This window comes from Chrysochloris asiatica, unplaced genomic scaffold (assembly GCF_000296735.1).
Source record: "Chrysochloris asiatica unplaced genomic scaffold, ChrAsi1.0 scaffold00221, whole genome shotgun sequence".
NCBI classification, from domain to species: Eukaryota; Metazoa; Chordata; class Mammalia; order Afrosoricida; family Chrysochloridae; genus Chrysochloris; species Chrysochloris asiatica.
This window is the reverse complement of record NW_006408739.1, coordinates 4,404,471-4,412,885: the sequence shown is the minus strand read 5'-3', so window position 1 is coordinate 4,412,885 and position 8,415 is coordinate 4,404,471. Positions and strand designations below refer to the sequence as shown.

Below are 8,415 nucleotides of genomic sequence, written 5' to 3'. Positions count from 1 at the left end.
TTTTTAAAGCTGACATCATTGTCAATACTGAGAAGAAGCAGGCTAAGCATCTGTTATAATTTTCTAGAAATTTGTTATTGGTCTGGAACTTAATGTATAAAGACTTGTTTTTAAATAACTGTTGTTTAACTAATACTTCCAGTTCTAGGGTACCAGCCAAATCCTGGCCATGTCCCCAAAAGGATTTTGATAGTAATATTCTATCACATGGGAGCATGGTGGCTTTTTATCATAAGCACTGAACTGCGAACCACAAAAACAGTAGTTTGAACCCACCAGGTGCTCTGCTGGAGAAAGATGAGGCTTTCTGCTCCCCCAAAGATGTATAGCTTCAGAAAAGCTATACATGGTCACTAAGTGGGAACTGACTTGACAGAATTTACCAACATTAATTCTGTTACAGGCTGACAAGCACATTGACTGGACAGAGCTGAGGTCGGAATTGCTGAAGAACTAGTTTCTGTATATACACAAGAAACACCAAAGTCATTTGGTATTTTAAATTTAGATACAATGGGATTTCAAAAAATTTGTGGAAAAATCTCTTTATCTTTCAATTCAGTTTTTTCAGGAACTTTTTGAAGCACTCCCGATCTTAAACTATATTATAAAAATATACCAAATCCTGGACAAACATTCCTAAGACAGACCTTTAATAAAAAAAATATTTTTTTCTTGGTGGAGAGAGTTGGGGAAGATAAATAAATTGAAGACCAGGTATAAAAACTGATGGGATGAGGCAAATGTAAAATAAAGCTCTAAAACTTTTTAAGTATTATACACGTATTATATACAAGGTAGGAGTCCTGGTGTGGCGCTGTGGGATAATGCACTGTACTGCAAAGTCGGTTTGAACCACAAGGTCTGTGATTCAAACTCACCAGCTGCTCTTAGGAAACCCTAAACAGGATCGCCATAGGTTGCAATTGACTCAACAGCATTTAACAACATAAACAAGGTAAGCTAGAAGGATTGTTTAACCAGAAATGGTTCCTTTCTTAAAAAATAAATAAAAATGCTGTGCTTTAACTATAACAAAAATATCTATTCCATCCCTGACTTAATAACAATTATCTAAAGACTGAGAAACCTTCATTCCATTTTATTCCAGTATAAACCTAAAATTTCTAGTAACTGCCAACAATACCAGCATGACTCTTTTTTTTTTCTCTATTAGCTTTCTTTTTATTTTTGATGTACACATATCACATTGAAGAAATATATTTGTTTAAAAGTCCAAAGGATACATACTGCAAGCCAGGTTCCAGCATGACTCTTAGATCAGCATTTTGCTGTTTATAAGCTCAGTGTGGTTACCTCTTTAGTGGAGGGCAGCATCCCTGCATTCATTAAATGATTGTTGAATGACCTTATTAAAGAATGGCATCTCTGGGCTAGAACATAATTTTGTGTGACCCTGGATAAGTCACTGTCAGAAGACTTTCCCCTTTCCCCAACATTTTCTCCCTTTTTAAAAACTGGCGGTTCCGCGGGAGAAAGATAAAGCTGTCTGCTCCTCGGAAACCCTGTGTAGGGTCGCTATGAGTCGGAACCGACTCCAGGGCACATACCAACAACTTCAGAGAATAAACTACTTCAGAGAAAGCTGATAAATACCAGTCACAAGGTCCAGCAAAGCCTCTTTCAGAAGAACCTGAATTGCTTGAAGGCAGTTTTGTCTTTCTTCTTGAATCAGCAGTATTTTAATTGTATCTTTGTAACACAGTTCCTGGCGTTTAAGAACTATATGAATGTTATCAGGTAGATTGTAGATTTGGTAGGCTTCTGCCTCTTGCATTCTTGGGATCCTTGTTTATACTTAGCATTTAAAAGCTCCACCCCACCCCCACCCCATTTGTACTGATATTCAGTATCCGAGGAATTTACCTAAAAAGTATTCAAGTGTTTTAATTCTTCCAGTCTTTAGAGCACCATTTCGCTTTTTCATCAGAGCTTCAGCTTGGAGATCTGGGTCCGAAAGCTTCAGGGGAGAGTTCGGCACGGGAAGCTCATCTTCTGGCTATCTGATTGGTCAACTCGCACTCCACTCACGCGGCTCGCAGCTCTGATTGGTCTCCGAGGCACCCCCTCGGCTCGCGACTACTTTGTGTGCAGGGGCAGCGCGCTTAGGTCCTCCCGCTCAGTTTGAGGTCTGGGCCGGTGAGGTAGCCCTTCGACCCAAGGCTCTGCATCGCGGGCGCAAGGAATTCCTCCGGCCCGAGCGGGTAGGACGCATCCTAGGGAACAGCCTCTGTCCTCCCTCCCTCCCCTTTCCCCTACTGAATAAACTTCCGCTTCGGAGGGGCTGCCGCAGCCGCTGGGTAGAGGCCCGCCAGCTAACTCTGGCTCTCGTGTGTGTGGGGTCTTTCTCTTGGAGAAATTATGGAAACTGCAGTCACAAGATAACCTAGGGCTTCCTTGAGTCGCCTGTGGGGGCGCGGCCCTTCTGGGATCGCGCTGCAAGCTGCAGCCCAGCGGCCGGACGTGGGCTGCAGTGTTTCCTGAGCAGCAGCAATACCAGCGACCACCCTAAAAAGTAGCAAGAAACCGGTTTCAAATCTCCAGTACCAGTGCTCCTTAGGGCGGTGGACGTGGACCGGCCTGTTTCCCAGCGGGCTACAGAAGATTGCATTCCCTGGAGGTGGCTTTCCCGCGAGTAGGGTGCCGTGCTCTACTCGCGCCCCTTCTAGCCCCCGGCCTTCAGACGGTAGACGGCGGCCTGTGCTTGCGTCGAGTCAGCACCCGCGCCCGCAGCAGCTGCCCTCTGGAACTCTCCCCTTCCCGCGGTAGCCCGCTCCTCTGCTGGGCGCTGGATGCCGCAGCTACTCTATCCACAGGCGCTGAGAGGAAGGGGGCGGGGAGAAGCCTTGGCACATGCCAGGGTCGCCGTAGGTGGTGGCGGTCGGCGCATGCGCGCTCGGTCCCAGACGCCTGGAACGCCGAGGGGCGCGCGCCCCCATTTGCGCGTGCTCGCTTGCGGAGCCTAGGCTTCCCCGCCAGCACTCGTTGTCAGAGTCGCTCCGGCGCGTGCGCGCGTTATCTTCGGCCGACTAGAGTAGCCCAGTTCCCTCAGCGCTAGGCCCCCGCCCTCCCAGCCCCCAGCCAACCCGTCCCCTTTCTTTCCTCGCGGAATGGAGCCGGCGCTGCCCGGGGTCGCGCGTCCTGGACCAGGCTCGCGCTCTGTCTCGCGCTGTCAGCGACTACCCGGCTCGCGCCGCCTCGCGCTCTCCCTCAGTCAGTGGCGCTGAAGGCTCCGTTAAGCAGCGGCGCTGGTTCCTGTTTCCGTTCCTTCCTCTCCCTCCAGTCGGGAGTAGCATCCTCCACCCAGCCACCCCTCCCACTCCCTCGACGCGGGCCAGCTGCGGCTAAGGGCTGTGGCAGCGCCGGCGGTGACTGGGGACCGGCGGAGACCGCCTGGGCTCCAGTCTCGGGTAAGGGGGCGTTAGGGAGCAGGGCCCCGCGCGCTTGGGGTCTTGGGCTGGGCAAGCGCGGGATCTGAGGAGGCGCGGGGGCTGGGGCTGGGACTGTCGCTGCGCCTTTCCCCCTGGTGACCCCCGGGCCTGTTGCTGCAACTGCTGCTCCTGCTTACCAGCGCCCCCCGGAAAAGTGGGGAGGGAGCCCCCGGGATGTTCCAGCAGATGCCTTGGCGCGGCCCAGGGGACGCGGGCAGGGGGTGAGGGGCGCCCGCCTCCCCTGCCGGGACGCGGAGCCGCGCCGTCGCTGCCCTCGGCGTCGCGCATCCTTGTTCAGGGAAGGGGCCAGAGCTGAGGAGAAGGGATGGAGGCGGGGTGCGAGGTGTCTGTCTTCGCTCCCCTACACCCACCTTCCGTCTACCAGGCAACTCGGTCCCAGTGGTCACGGAGCGTGGCTGAGTGATGGGGTGTCGGTGAGGGGTGCTCGGGCTGGCAGTCTGGGAGTGGACCGGCACAAAGATCGCTCCCGGCTAGGGGCCAGGGCTGGGCAGTTAACGGCAAGAGTGCCGTTCCGCCTTTTGATGTGGAAATGAAGAGCTGGCGCCCTTTCTGTGTCTAAACTTATTTGGGAGGGTTAAATGAGTTTATGTTGATTAGTTCAAGAGTGGGCTTGTCCTGCAAGAGTGAGTGGGCTGTCGGGTGCAGCACCTGTTCTCGCACTGTCGGGATTGCACCCTTCGGTCAGACAAACGTCAGAGACGCGATGTATTGAAGTTAAATGGCGGTGTCATGATTAGGGTTTTATCCCTGGTGAGCTTTTAGCGTTTTGCCGTTTATTAGCCTTTTAGATTGAGTGAGGCCTTGGAGAAGATCAGGGGTATTGTTTTTCTCCCTGTGTTTGGATTAATTTAACCTAACTCAAGAAGGTTGAACCCAGAAAGCCAGAAGATCCAGTCGTTAACTTCAAACCCTAAGGTTCCACAGAGCAAATTTCAACAAAAGTTTTAAAAATAGTTTAAACTCTTCTCAAGTAACTGACTTGACTTTTGGCTCTCTTTAGGAACTGTAGGCAGATTTCATGGTAGTTGTGTGGATGTTTTCCCTGTTATTCCTGGAATTAAAGTGCATGCTTCTTATTTAAATTTTATGTTTTATGCATAGTTCTTTAAAATGGTGCATCATACAGAAAGCATTTTTTGGGTGAGAATATTTAAGCACTTCTGAGCTTACTAAAATAGTAGAATACGATGTAATCTTCCTTCTTTAAAATAACTCCAAATTCTATGCCAAATAATAAGGCCCCTGTATATTGCTAGTCTTCTGCAAATATACTTTAAGATATGTGTATAAAGTCTTAATTATTTTATTTGTGGCGCCATAGGATAAGCATTGGACCTCAAGGTTGGTTTGAACCACAAGGTCAGCGGTTCAAACTCACCAGCCGCTCCTAGGAAACCCTATACAATGTCGCTATGGGTTGGAACTGAGTCAACGGCACTTAACAACAACAGTAATAAGGGTAAAGTGGGAAATCAAACATTTGAGATGGCGATTTTACAGGCTTGCTATATAAAAATGTAGGAAATTAGAAATGGGTAGGCTATAAGGAACATTGAAGGCTGATTGAAGGCAATGGGTTTGTTCTCGAAAAGCTGAACAGCTGGAATGAAGCTCGCATTGATTGCAGAAACCAGTACAAAAATTATCTTGGATCATGTAGTGAATTGACATGAAGGCGGTACATTAAGATAGTGATTCAAATTAATTTCTGTGAAATACGACTATGTAGATTACGTTTTAGGATATTCTTGATTTTAACTAGAAAGCCACTTGAAGTTTTTTCTCTACAAATTAATTCTGTTTAAAATGTATGGAACTGAAAAACAAAAACAAAAAAGTCATCCTGATTATATTCTGTAGTGTTTTGAACCAAATTTTAACTAGTTGTTTTTAAGGAATTTAAATATGTCATAAAAGTTGAGAATTTTGCTAGTGACTTGGAAAAACTTGTGTTCTTTACATGTTTATTTCGTTAAATGCAGTTATGTTAGTAGGTTGGTCTGGAGGGGGAGCTAGTGCCAAAGCAAAGTATAGCTTAGCATGTATTTGAACTTTTTAAAAACACCTAAAACCGTATTTTCTATGACCAGGAGAGACAATTTCTTTTTCTAATTGCAAGAAAGGGAATTGTTATGGGCATCTATATGTACTTACTTATTGGTGGAGTATATGTTTTATATATTACAAATGGATTTAAAAAAATGACAGTGCAGTGCAAGTATTTAAGATTTGTTGAATTTCTCATGTGAAATTTCTGAAAATGTATTCTAAAACTTAATGTGTAAATATTGTCTTTTTAATGTTCTTAGGCAGTGCAGCACAGATTTAAAAGAGATCTTTTGTGCATGTTGCCAGCTCATAAATTTATAATAATAACTTATAATATTATCTTAAAATTTCAAAAAACATCAAGGAGCGTTCGATGGGCAAAGATATGAATTGTTCAGTAAGCTAGGAATTTATCAAAAATGCACATACTTTGAATAAAGAAATGGACCTTTCAGACATCTGGAGAGTGGGATCCAAGGTCATTTCTTAACTATGTCTCATGCAATGTAAAACAGTGAGTCCAGCAGATTCACTAATTGAGCCTCTTGTACCTTAGAATGTGAAGCAGTTATTTTGTCTTTGATACTTTATTTAGATTTCTAAGCTGTAATCAGTTAGATATGTTAATTTACTTCTGACAGTTTCCTATTCTTTAGATCCAAGCCTGGAAATTGATAATGATGTGTATATTAAAATCATTAGAATATTCAGTGCTCCGAGGATAGTGGTTGGGCTGTTTGCTATCCATAGCTCTTCATTATGTAAATAGAATCTCAGTGTTGATAAGATTAAAGAAAAGAAAAAAGATTATTTTAAAGGAATGGTAACATCTGTCAGAGAATATTGGGGTTTATCATTTTGAAGGGTTTAAAGCTATAAATAGTTCTATAAGCTATGCCAGAATATTTTAAAATGTCTTTGTCTATTTCTTTAATAAATATAGGTTCCTTTACATAAAAATAGAGTAAAATTCAGATCCAAAATAACTTTGAAATGAAAAATATTACTGTTATAGTACTTTTATGCCCAGTATCTGTACTGGTTCATGGAGCCCTGATAAGGTAGTAGATTATGAGTTGGGCTACTCACCACAAAGTCTGCAATTAGAATCTACCAGCTGCTCCACAGGAGACAGATTTACAGCCCCAGAAACCCTACACAGGGTTGCTGTGAGTCAGAACCAACTCCATGACACACAACCACCACCACTGTCATCTGTACAGGGGAGACATCAATTTTAGGTCTCATGGTGTGGTGCTGTGGGTTAATGAGCTGGACTGCAAGGTTGTTTTGAACTACAAGGCTGTCGGTTCAAGCTCAGCAGCTGCTGTTTGGAAATCCTACCAACTTGATGGCACTTAACAACAACAACAACACCAGGACTCCAGAGTTGACTATGTTGTTGTACTGGATAAGCACTTGACTGATAACTGCAAGGTTGGTGGTTGAAACCCATCAGTGGCTACTTGGAAACCTTGAGTTGGAACTGACTTGATGGCATTTAACAACAACAGCAGTGCAATAGGTGTAGAGTACCAATATAGGATTTCCTATGATTCTTACCAGGTTGCTTTTTTTGTAGTTTGAATTGTTACTAATTTGTAGTTGCTATGATTCCTTAATTAAAATATTTAAAAATTAAAATATTTAAAAGTAAAAGATACCTACGATTGATTTTTAAAAATGATTTGCTTATTGTATTTACTTTTATCACCCCCGCTGTAATATAAATGCCACAAAAGCAGGGAATCTGTGTGACTTGTTCATTGATTTAGCCCAAGCACATAGAAGAGTACTTTTACAGAGGTGTGTAGTAAATATTTGCTATATTGAAAAGATTCCTCTCCCTTTAAAATTACTGTAAATAGGGTTGTTATGAACATTTTGTATGTAAAATTCTCTCACCACATCTATGTATATATGTAAGTGCCATCGAATTGGTTCCAACTCATAGCGACCCTGCATTTCCGAGAAGTGACTGGTGAGCTCGAACCACCAACCTTGTGGTTCAAACAGACTTTGCAGTCCAGTGCATTAGCCCACTGCGCCACATATGCATGTATGTATACACACACACACACACACACACACACACACACACACACACACACACACACATATATATCTGGAATCCTGGTATGGCACTGGACTGCAAAGTCTGTTTGAACCACAGGTGGGTGGTTCAAGCTTACCAGCCGCTCCTTGTAAAGCCTATACAGGGTCTCTGTGAGTTGAAATCTACTCGATAGCACTTAACAACAATATATAGATATAAATGGTGGTGGTAGTGTGCCATTGAGTTGGTACCAACTCACAGCTACACTGTATAGGGTTTCCAAAGCTATAAATCATGGGAGCAGAAAGCCTCATCTCTCTCCCATGGAGTGGCTGATAGATTTGAATTGCTGACCTTGTGGTTAGCAGCCCAATGCATAAGCCACGACACTATCAGGGCTCCTTATATATGTTTTTGTTGTTAAGTGCTGTCGAGTCAGTTCTGACTCATAGCAACCCTTTATAGGGTTTCCAAGGAACAGCTGGTGAGTTTGAACTGCTTACCTTTTGGTTCAAACTGACCTTTCTGTTAAGTGCATTTATTCTGCAGCACCCCCCCCCCACACACAAATATTTTTTATTGTGAATTGAATGAATATTTATTTACAGAGCAGATCATGTTCTTACATTCAACAAATCATATGCTTCCCTTTACATTCCCTTCCATGTGCTATCATATCCCACTTCCTCACTGTGATTCTTGAAGTGAAATTATTAGGTCAGATGATGGAAGCATCTATCTGTAAAATTCCTGCTGTTTATTTGTTTTTAATGTGGTCAGTATATGTGACAAATTGTTTGCCATTTAAATATTCTTCAGGTGTACAATTCAATATGT

At 44.0% G+C, this 8,415-nt stretch overlaps 1 pseudogene; it reads right to left on the bottom strand.

Annotated features, from left to right (window-relative positions):
- Positions 1 to 2,100: 2,100 nt before the first annotated feature.
- On the bottom strand, positions 2,101 to 2,960 carry LOC102817716 (annotated as a pseudogene).
- Between the last annotated feature and the right edge of the window lie 5,455 nt (positions 2,961 to 8,415).